This window comes from Pinus tabuliformis, chromosome 9 (genome assembly GCF_031772625.1).
Source record: "Pinus tabuliformis cultivar Carrire ecotype Pingquan chromosome 9, CPIR1, whole genome shotgun sequence".
In the NCBI taxonomy this organism is placed as follows: domain Eukaryota; kingdom Viridiplantae; phylum Streptophyta; class Pinopsida; order Pinales; family Pinaceae; genus Pinus; species Pinus tabuliformis.
In genome coordinates this window covers 1,897,900,396-1,897,909,534 of record NC_142307.1, presented here as the reverse complement: position 1 = coordinate 1,897,909,534, position 9,139 = coordinate 1,897,900,396, and positions in this window count along the sequence as shown.

Below are 9,139 nucleotides of genomic sequence, written 5' to 3'. Positions count from 1 at the left end.
TATACATGCCAAATGTTATGGCATGTGAAGATGTAAACTATGTTGCTTAGTTGTTTTATAGGCACGGTTGGATGTGAGCCTTGACTTGCTAACTTGTTAAGTGGGATGAGTTAAGATTGGACATGAGAAGCCTAAGATGATTTATAGTCCATTAGGGGAACAAGGAATAGTATAGTTGTAGTAAATGTAACTTGGTAAAGTTGTTGTAGTCGAGGCAGGACTTGGTTGGGTTCCTAAGTCTAAAAGAAAATAAGGGTAGTCATAAAAGCAAGATAATTAAGGAGTGCCATGGCATGCCAATGAATGAAAAGGAATGCTGACCTATGCCAGATAGTGTCAATGCATGTCAAGGAGTGTTTGGGAGTGTCAGGGAATCACAAGGGAGAACTAGGTCAAAGTGCATGGAAATGAATGAATAAGAGATTATGCCAGGGAGTGTCAGTGAATTCTAGGTGTCCCATGGAAGAAGTGTGTTAGGAGAATTTCATATTAGGACTTGTAGGAGGAAATCCTACGATTGTGATAAGAGGATGGAAAAATCAGTTTGAGACAAAGGGAGACTTTGGTCTAGGCACAACACTATTTTTTCAATGACTTGGTTGGGTTCCCAAGTCACAAAAAAGTAAGGTTATCTATGAGGGCATGAAAACTAGGGAGTGCCAAGGTGTGCAGGGAATTTCAGGAAGTGCTAACACATGTTAGAAAGTTCCAAGGAATGTTAGGCATGTCAAGACATGCCAAGTGCTAAGGCATGCCAATGTGTGCTAGGTTCTAGGATGTGGCGCCAACACATGCTAAGGATTGCTAAGGAAACACAATGGAGGACTCGTTTCAATTACATGTAAATGAATGAATGTGTATGTGTGATAGGGAGTGTTAAGAAGTTATATGTGTGCTAAGGAGGGAGTGACAACGTATGATAAGTAGTTCCAATAGACGATAGAGTGCTAGGAAATCCTACTAAGATGTGAAAAGTGCCATGGTGTGCCAATGTGTGCCAATGAGTGTTAGGGAGTGCTAGGGAAACATAAGGGAGAACTAGGTCATAATGCATGGAAATGAAGGAATAAGAGTGTGTGGCATGGAGTGTCAGTGAGTTCCAAGTGTGTTAAGGAGGAGTTACAAGGCATGATTGGCAACGCTAAGGAATGCTAGAGTTCTAGGGCGACATACGGCCAAGATGTGCCAATGCGTGAAAGGAAGTGTTAGGTGGGAGTGCCAAGGAAACACAAGGGAGAACAATGTCAAAATGAATGGAAATGAACAAATAAGAGTTTGTGATTAGAAGTTTCAGTGAGTTCCTGCTAAGGACAAATGGACAAGGTATGCTAGGCAGTGTTAAGGTGTGCTAGAGGCTAGGGAAACATGCCAAGATGTCATAGGTTCTAGGGTGTAACAACAAATGTCAAGGAGTGATAAGGAGTGCCAGGGAAACATAAGGGAGGACTAGGTAAAAATGCATGGAAATGAATTAATAAGAGTTTGTGACAAAGAGTGTCAGTGATCTCTAGGTGTGCTAAGGAGAGAGTGACAAGGTATACTATGTAGTCATCAACGTGTACTCTATCTATAGTCCATATCGACCCTCGGGCAGTTGTGTGTCACCTTTAGTGTGTGTTACCTTCAGGCTTAGCCACTTCACTATTCAACAATCAAGGTACGCTGGCACTTGACTTAAATAATAGGTATATTACTATATTGAAGTTTCAATGTCATTTTCAATGGAAAGTTTCAAGTTTCACTGTTCAACAATTGAATTTTTGGCGTATTCCTTTGGTTATGACTTTTCAACCCTATAAATGGGGCTTAAATATATTTAAAAAATGCACTAAGAAATGGTTTCGTACTAACCACTGGCCAAGTCATCAAGCATTCCTTCCTTGGTCGATGTCTTGCCAACTCCAAAGGCTTTAACCATGCATTCACAACTTTAGGTATTTTTATTCTTCCAGAATCTGTTATTGATGTATTGGTTCAGTTGTCTTATGCTAAACGAACTTGCAAATTTAATATTACAATGCAATATAGGTTGATAATATTTCCTTTAGGTAGCATTTCATCATATATACCTAATTATGTTTCAAGGTCATAATGATATATTAGGTCAAAATGTGCTTGTGTTGCTAGGCATACTCCTCTTTGATCCTTAACAAAACCTCATATCCTTTAAAACCAACCCTCTTTTTTGTGAAGTTATATATGGCATGTTTAATTTTAATTTTTTATTGTCTTTTACAGGAGCCAAATTAAATAGAAGGCACAACTCCAAATCTAAATAGAAGCCACAATTTAAACACAAGTCCAAAACAACAACAATGTCGAGGGAGGAATTTGCTTAGGCTTATTGTGACAAGATTCTTGGAGACCCCAAGATCCTTTGTAAATTTGCAAAGCGAAATGTAGTGGAGGCATTTATAGATTCAAGTACCACCTTGCACAAATACCCGGCCATGATATAGGTCTTTGCAAAAACGTTGATGAAAATGTCAAACACCAAGAAACCTTGGCCATTGATATGTTGATTCAGCATAATGGAAAGAAAGAAAAGTAAAAAAAAGAATAGGAACTCCTGGAGTTGAAAATTTTTCTTCCACTACCCCATTCTCATCTCCCTCTGTTGAATCCTCAATGAAGTTCCCAAAATTCCCACACATGCCTCCAAGTCCAAGTCAAACTCAAGGCTAAATGAATCCTCTTGCATTCAACATTGAAGGTGGAAACATAAACACCTTTTTTTCTCCCCGCACAAAAATTGGTTCCCAACCTACCTTGGATACCACTGGTTGGAAAAAAATATCCATAGTCAGGAAAGGAAGGCCATTGCTAACTTTTGGTACTATTCTGACATACCTTTCCACTGTGCCATAAGTCCTTATTGGCAAGCTATGATTGATGCAGTTGTTGTTGAAGGTCCAGGGTTCAAAACCCCTTCATCAGAGAGCATTAGAACAAATTTTCTATTAGAAAGTGTTGAACATGTCATGCTTGTGCTATCTGAGTTTCATTCATCATGGGTAGAAATAGGGTGCACCATCATGAGTGATGGATGGACAGATCAGAGGAATAGAATTTTAATAAATATCCTTGTATCTTGTCTAGTAGGTATAATGTTTCGAAAATCAGTGGATGCCTCAGACAAGGTTAAGACTGCACAACTTATTTGTGAAATGATGGAGGAAGTCATTCAAGAAGTGCACGAAGAACATGTTGTACAAATTTCCATCAACAATGCAGCTAATTATATCCCTACTGGTAGACTTTTTGAGATTAGGCACCCCACTATGTTTTGGACCTATTGTGTTGACCATTGCATAGATTTAATGCTTGAGGACATTTGTAAGCTTCATTGGATACATGAGGTTGTGGAGAAGGAAAAATCCATATCCAAATACCTATACAACAAAACTATTGTCCTAAACACCATGATAAAATACACTGAAGGTAAAGAAATTGTTTGGCCTGTAGTGACTAAATTTGCAACAAATTTCATATCTTTGTAATTTGTGGTTGAGAAAGATAAATCTGAAGAGGATGTTCTTAGGACCTGAGTGGATGGCATATAAACATTCCAAGACCCTTGAAGGCATTGAAGTTGTTGCACTTGTGTTTAATGACGGTTTCTGGAAAGATGTCGAAGAGATTAGTGCTGTGATGGAGTCCCTTGTTAGAGTTCTCAGGTACTTCAAGTCTTTTAACTTTTTCATGTTTTAAATTTCATTTCAAGCTTCTTTTTATTTTCAATGTTTCATATTTATTTAAATTTGAAAGCTTGAAATTTTAGGATGGTTGATGGTGACAAACCCGCTATGGTTTATATTTATGAGGTGATGGATCTCACAAAGGAGGCCATAAAAACAAGCTATGGGGATGAGGAGGCAAAGTATATGCCTTTTTGGGACATTATTGATGCATGTTGGGATAGGAAATTTCATTCCCCCTTACATGTTTCTAGGTACTTCTTAAACCCACAATATTTTTATGATAAGAAACAATTTAATGAGGATGGGGAGGTTCACAGAGGACTTATGAAATGCATGGAAAGGTGCTTCCCTAATCTAGAATTTCAAAGTCGTGCCTTTTCCCAACTATAAGATTATAGAGCACCATCAAATTTATTTGCATATAGTAGTGTTATGCGAGAAAGGTCTAAGATGTTGCTAGGTACCCTCTGAGGCTTGAAGGCTTCATCAATTCATTAAATTTGTTTAAATTTTATTTTGTATGTTAAATGTTTTATTAAATTTTGTTGTATTTTTAAGATTTTACTATTTAGTATTTAGTACGTCTACTCACGAACCCTTTCCACTTGCTAGGTCTTTGGTGGAAAATTTTTTGTAGTGATACACTAGATTTGAAGAGATTCACCATTCAAATCTTAAACCAAGTATGTAGTGCTTCAGGTCGTGAGTGCAACTGGAGCATGTTTGAGAGAATACATTCTAAGAAGTGCAACCAATTGACACAAAAGCGCTTAAATGACGTTGTATTTTTCCATTACAATCTACGACTTTGCAACAAGCAAATACTAGGTGAGAGCTTGAATTTGAAGGTTTCATAATCTGATTTGCAATTTAAAGTTTAAACTTTAAAGTTCAAAGTCAAACTTAAATTCATATTTCAATGTCTCATGATAATGATATGTTTGGATCATTCACCAATAGACCTTGAAGAGATGGATTTTCAAACTACAAATGCAACAGATTTGATCCAATTATAGGAGGCTCCTCTTTTAAGCCTACATGACATGAAGAACTTTGAGAGTCAAGCAAGAGAAGGAGTGGGAGGAATCACTTCTAGTTCTCACTCTTAAGAGTCTTATACTCTTAGTTACTAATTTTTTTCTAATTAGTATGTAGTTGTTTGTAAGCTTTTAGAAGCAGTTGCTTCTAATTCTATGTAGTCACTAGTTAGGAGTCATGACTCAGTATTTGGATTATGTTTGGACTCATAACATATATGAGATGCTTATTCATTCATGATATTTTGGACATCTATTGATATTATTAATTTTTTGGACATGTATTTACTGAATATGAATGCAAAATGTTTTTTTTAATTCAATATATGTATATATTTTTATTTATTGAATTCACTGATCTTTTCCCAATTTTTTACCGATTTTTCCCCAATCCAATTAAAACTCTTAGCTCTTTTGCCTCAATGATTTATTGTCTGTTTCGAGTCTAGTAACATTGGATAAAAGTTTCATTCTTCACTTATGAGTGCTAAGGTGTGCTAGAGAGTTCCAATGCATGCTGAGGAGTGTTAGGGAGTTCTAGGACAACACATGGGAGCACTAGGTCAAAATGCATGGAAGTGAATGAATATGAGGGTGTGTCGGGGAGTGTCAATCAATGCTAGTTGTCATGCCAAGGAGGGAGTGACAAGTTATTCTAAGCACAGGTAAGGCGTGCCAGGGAATATCAGGGAACGTCAAGAAGTGCTAGAGTGTGCTAGGTAGTTCCAGGGTGTGCTAACATGTGCCAAATAGTGCCAAGGCATGCCAGGTGCTAAGACATGCTAGGATGTGCAGGGTGCCAGAGTATGCCAATATGCGTCAAGGAGTTTCAAGGCAACAAAAGGAATAACCAAGCTAAAATGCAAGGAAATGAACACATAAGAGGGTTAATAAGTCAGGACTTTATCTTTTTCAAAATGGGCATGCTAGGCACACTAATAATATGTTCCAATACATGCCAAGTGCCAATGTGTGCCAAGTGCTAATGTTTGTCAATGCAATATTATGCCAAGGAGTTCCAAGGCATGTTAGGGACTACAGGGAATGCCAACACATGATAGAGGAGTGCTATGCTATGCTATGGCATGCCAACATGTGCTTGGGTATCTTACTCATGGCAAGATGTTCTAGGTACAAAGATGTTCCAGGTACAAAGATGTTCCAAGACATGTGAGGTGCCAAGGAATGTTAGTGTACTATTCCAAAGCATGTTAAGGTGTGCCATGAGTGTTGAGGAGTGCTAGGTCTCTCTCATTAATAGAATTGACAGAGCTTGATTATGTATTAAATAATATAGTTCCTACACACACTAGTGGAACTTTATTTAAAGAAAATTTGCTAGATAATAAACCTAATAGAGATGAATCATGTGTTGACTCATAGGAAGACTATATTCTTATGACTTGAGGGAAATGATACACACTAATTACTTCTTAACAAATTCACTGACTATTATAACCACTATGACCTTGGACACATAATGAAAAAGAATCTAAAAAAATGGTCTTAAATCGTTATATTTTGGCAAAAAATATAGTAACAAGTACATAAAATCATCAAAAACTCATTGGAATGATCAATGATGATGAAATTTTTTTGACCATCACCAAAAGTAACCAAAAAGAGCATTGGTGAGGGTCAATAAAATATCGTCACTAGAAGTGTCACCAAAGACAGAATTAGTGATGGGCCTTTAACAACCCTCACCAAAAGTGTCACCAAGGAGAGAATTAGTGACGGGCCATTAATGACCCTCACCAAAAGTGTCATTGAAAATGGCTTTGGTGACAAACCTTAAAGTACCATCACTATATACACTTGCAACAACAATTTTTTAAAAACCGTCACCATATGCGACATTAGTGGTGGACCTTAAAGGTCTGTCATAGGCTTGAAGTGTCATCAAAAAATCATTGGAATGATCGATGATGACTAACATTTATTGACCGTCACCAAAAGTAACCAAAAAGATCATTGGTGGCGTTAAATAAAAGATCGTCACTAGAAGTGTCACCAAAGAGAGAATTAGTGATGGGCCTTTAATGACCCTCACCAAAAGTGTCACCAAAGAGAGAATTAGTGATGGGACTTTAACGAACCTCACCAAAAGTGTGATTGAAAATGGCTTTGGTGACAAACCTTAAAGGACCATCACGATATACAATTACAACAACGCTTTTTTGAAGACCAACACCATATGCGACATTGGTGATGGACCTTAAAGGTCGGTCACAAGCATGACCTTCACCAATGACATTTTTTCTTGTAGTGTCACTTTCCTTTTGTCTCCTTTGTATGACTCTCGTCGCTCCTTCTTGAACTTAACTTGCTCAAAAAGTACCTACAAGCATAAACATAAGACAGAGAACCAATCAAAGCAAGATATCTATCGACTATAAGTAAATGGAATGAGATACATTCATACATATAAACATCATATATCGAGATAAGCATATGGAAAAAGGTGCACACAACTTTATTAAGTAGAAGGAAGAATTACAACCATGAAGTCTGATCCATTGTCACTCTTCCAGCTTGGGTTCCAACCAACATCACATCAATAGCACAACACTTCGATAGCATAAAAACACTTTCTTATAATCTCGATCTTCACACCAACAATATCTCCTTTCAAATTCTCAAAGTCCAGCCCCTGATCACTTAGAGGAGTGCTCAATTTATAGGCAAATGGAGGAGGTTTGGTCATAAATGAGGATATTGAATGGCCTTCCAAACTTAGAGTTATTTTCCATGGAGGAAGGGATGAGAGGATAGGAGGTTACTTAACTCATTCCCTATCCAACTTCGAGCTCATAGGAGTTGATAAGTGTGGGAATCTTCTAAATGACTCCAGAAGATAAGAATATTCCTAGAACCCTATGTGAATTTCACTCAATCTCACCTAGCACAGGTCAAAGTGGGCCTAGGTACTCTGCAAAGCACCCTAACATGGGCCTACCTGGACTGAAGCATGCTTACCCCTATTGAAAGCTGTGTTGGTCCCTCAAGGAGGCATTTTTGGAGGGATTCAGGCTAAGAAACTCTCAGGGAAGGAGACATTCAAAATGACGACTTGTCTAGGGCATGTAGCAACTAAATTAGGTTTTGATGATCCCTAATGATACTGATCTGAATGATGGGAGTGATGTGCCCAAATGGATCTATAATAGCTACCCCCTAAAGCATGAAGTCAAAAATAATGATGTCGAGTGATATGTTTTATGATGTGATGAGGAGGTTCCGAAGTGGTTGGTGACCTGCATCGATTACAATACATAATATCATGATATTATGATTTTTTTCTCATGAATCACTGAGGGAAGGCATACCCATGCTCAACATATAAACTTTCATTACAAGTACATAGACAGTCGTTTATAGATATAGACCCATGATAGGATGACCATCAATGTAAAGCCATTATACGAATGATTTGGTACATTTCCTGAAATCACAGTCGGATGGATGAAACTAGATCTAGGGTCTTCTATCTCGTTCAATCGTTCGCTCAGGTACGAGTCTAACCATGCAAATATGTGATCTGAAGTCAAACATGGGAAGACACCATCTGATTACTAGCCAATGATGTAAGCCATTAACAGACGCGAGAGAAATCACCGATAATGATAATGATCCTCAAGGTATTGCAATACATTTTTCATGGTGTGAACGAATATTTTGATGTTGAACACCATACAAAGTCTTTCGGTCGAAGGCCAGTGATGTCAACCTATCGTCGGAAGAGAGAAACCTGCCATTGATGGATGCAAGCTTCAAGATGCTGGAAGGGTGTTTCTAAGTCAACTTCTTGGATAATGTGTTGATGTCGACAAGAAGCGACTTATCGTAGGAGGGCTTTGATGTATCCCACATTAACGACACGAAACAAGTGTAATGATTTTGGAAACAGAATTTGACTGACGACATAAGGTTCAGGAATGGCGGTCATGAAAATGAAGGTTTATGAGTATTGCAAAGGATGAATTTTAAATTGAGTGACTTCTCTTGAACATGTCGACGACACTGAATGGATTGGCAGCATTGACCCAAAACAAAAGTAATGGATGGTATGATAGACCAAGGTATGATGAACATCAAACAGATAACCCAACCCAAATAGTCACAATGATGAAGTGAAAGTGTCATGTTCAAGAGCGACTTGCTGCCATAAAGTGGTTTACCCCTTTTCCCATTTTCCCCAGTCATTGCTGACTAGTACCTCTTTATTTTTATCAAGCTTGAGGAGGATAACATATGCTTGTTGTATAATTCCACCCTTTGGGTGAATCCATCGCTATGTGATGTTTTAACAAGCCTAGCGAAGGTGAAACTCGGTCTTGTCATGATGGATAAGTTTGTCGCTATTTGATGTTTTAATGAGTCTAATGACAATGATAACTT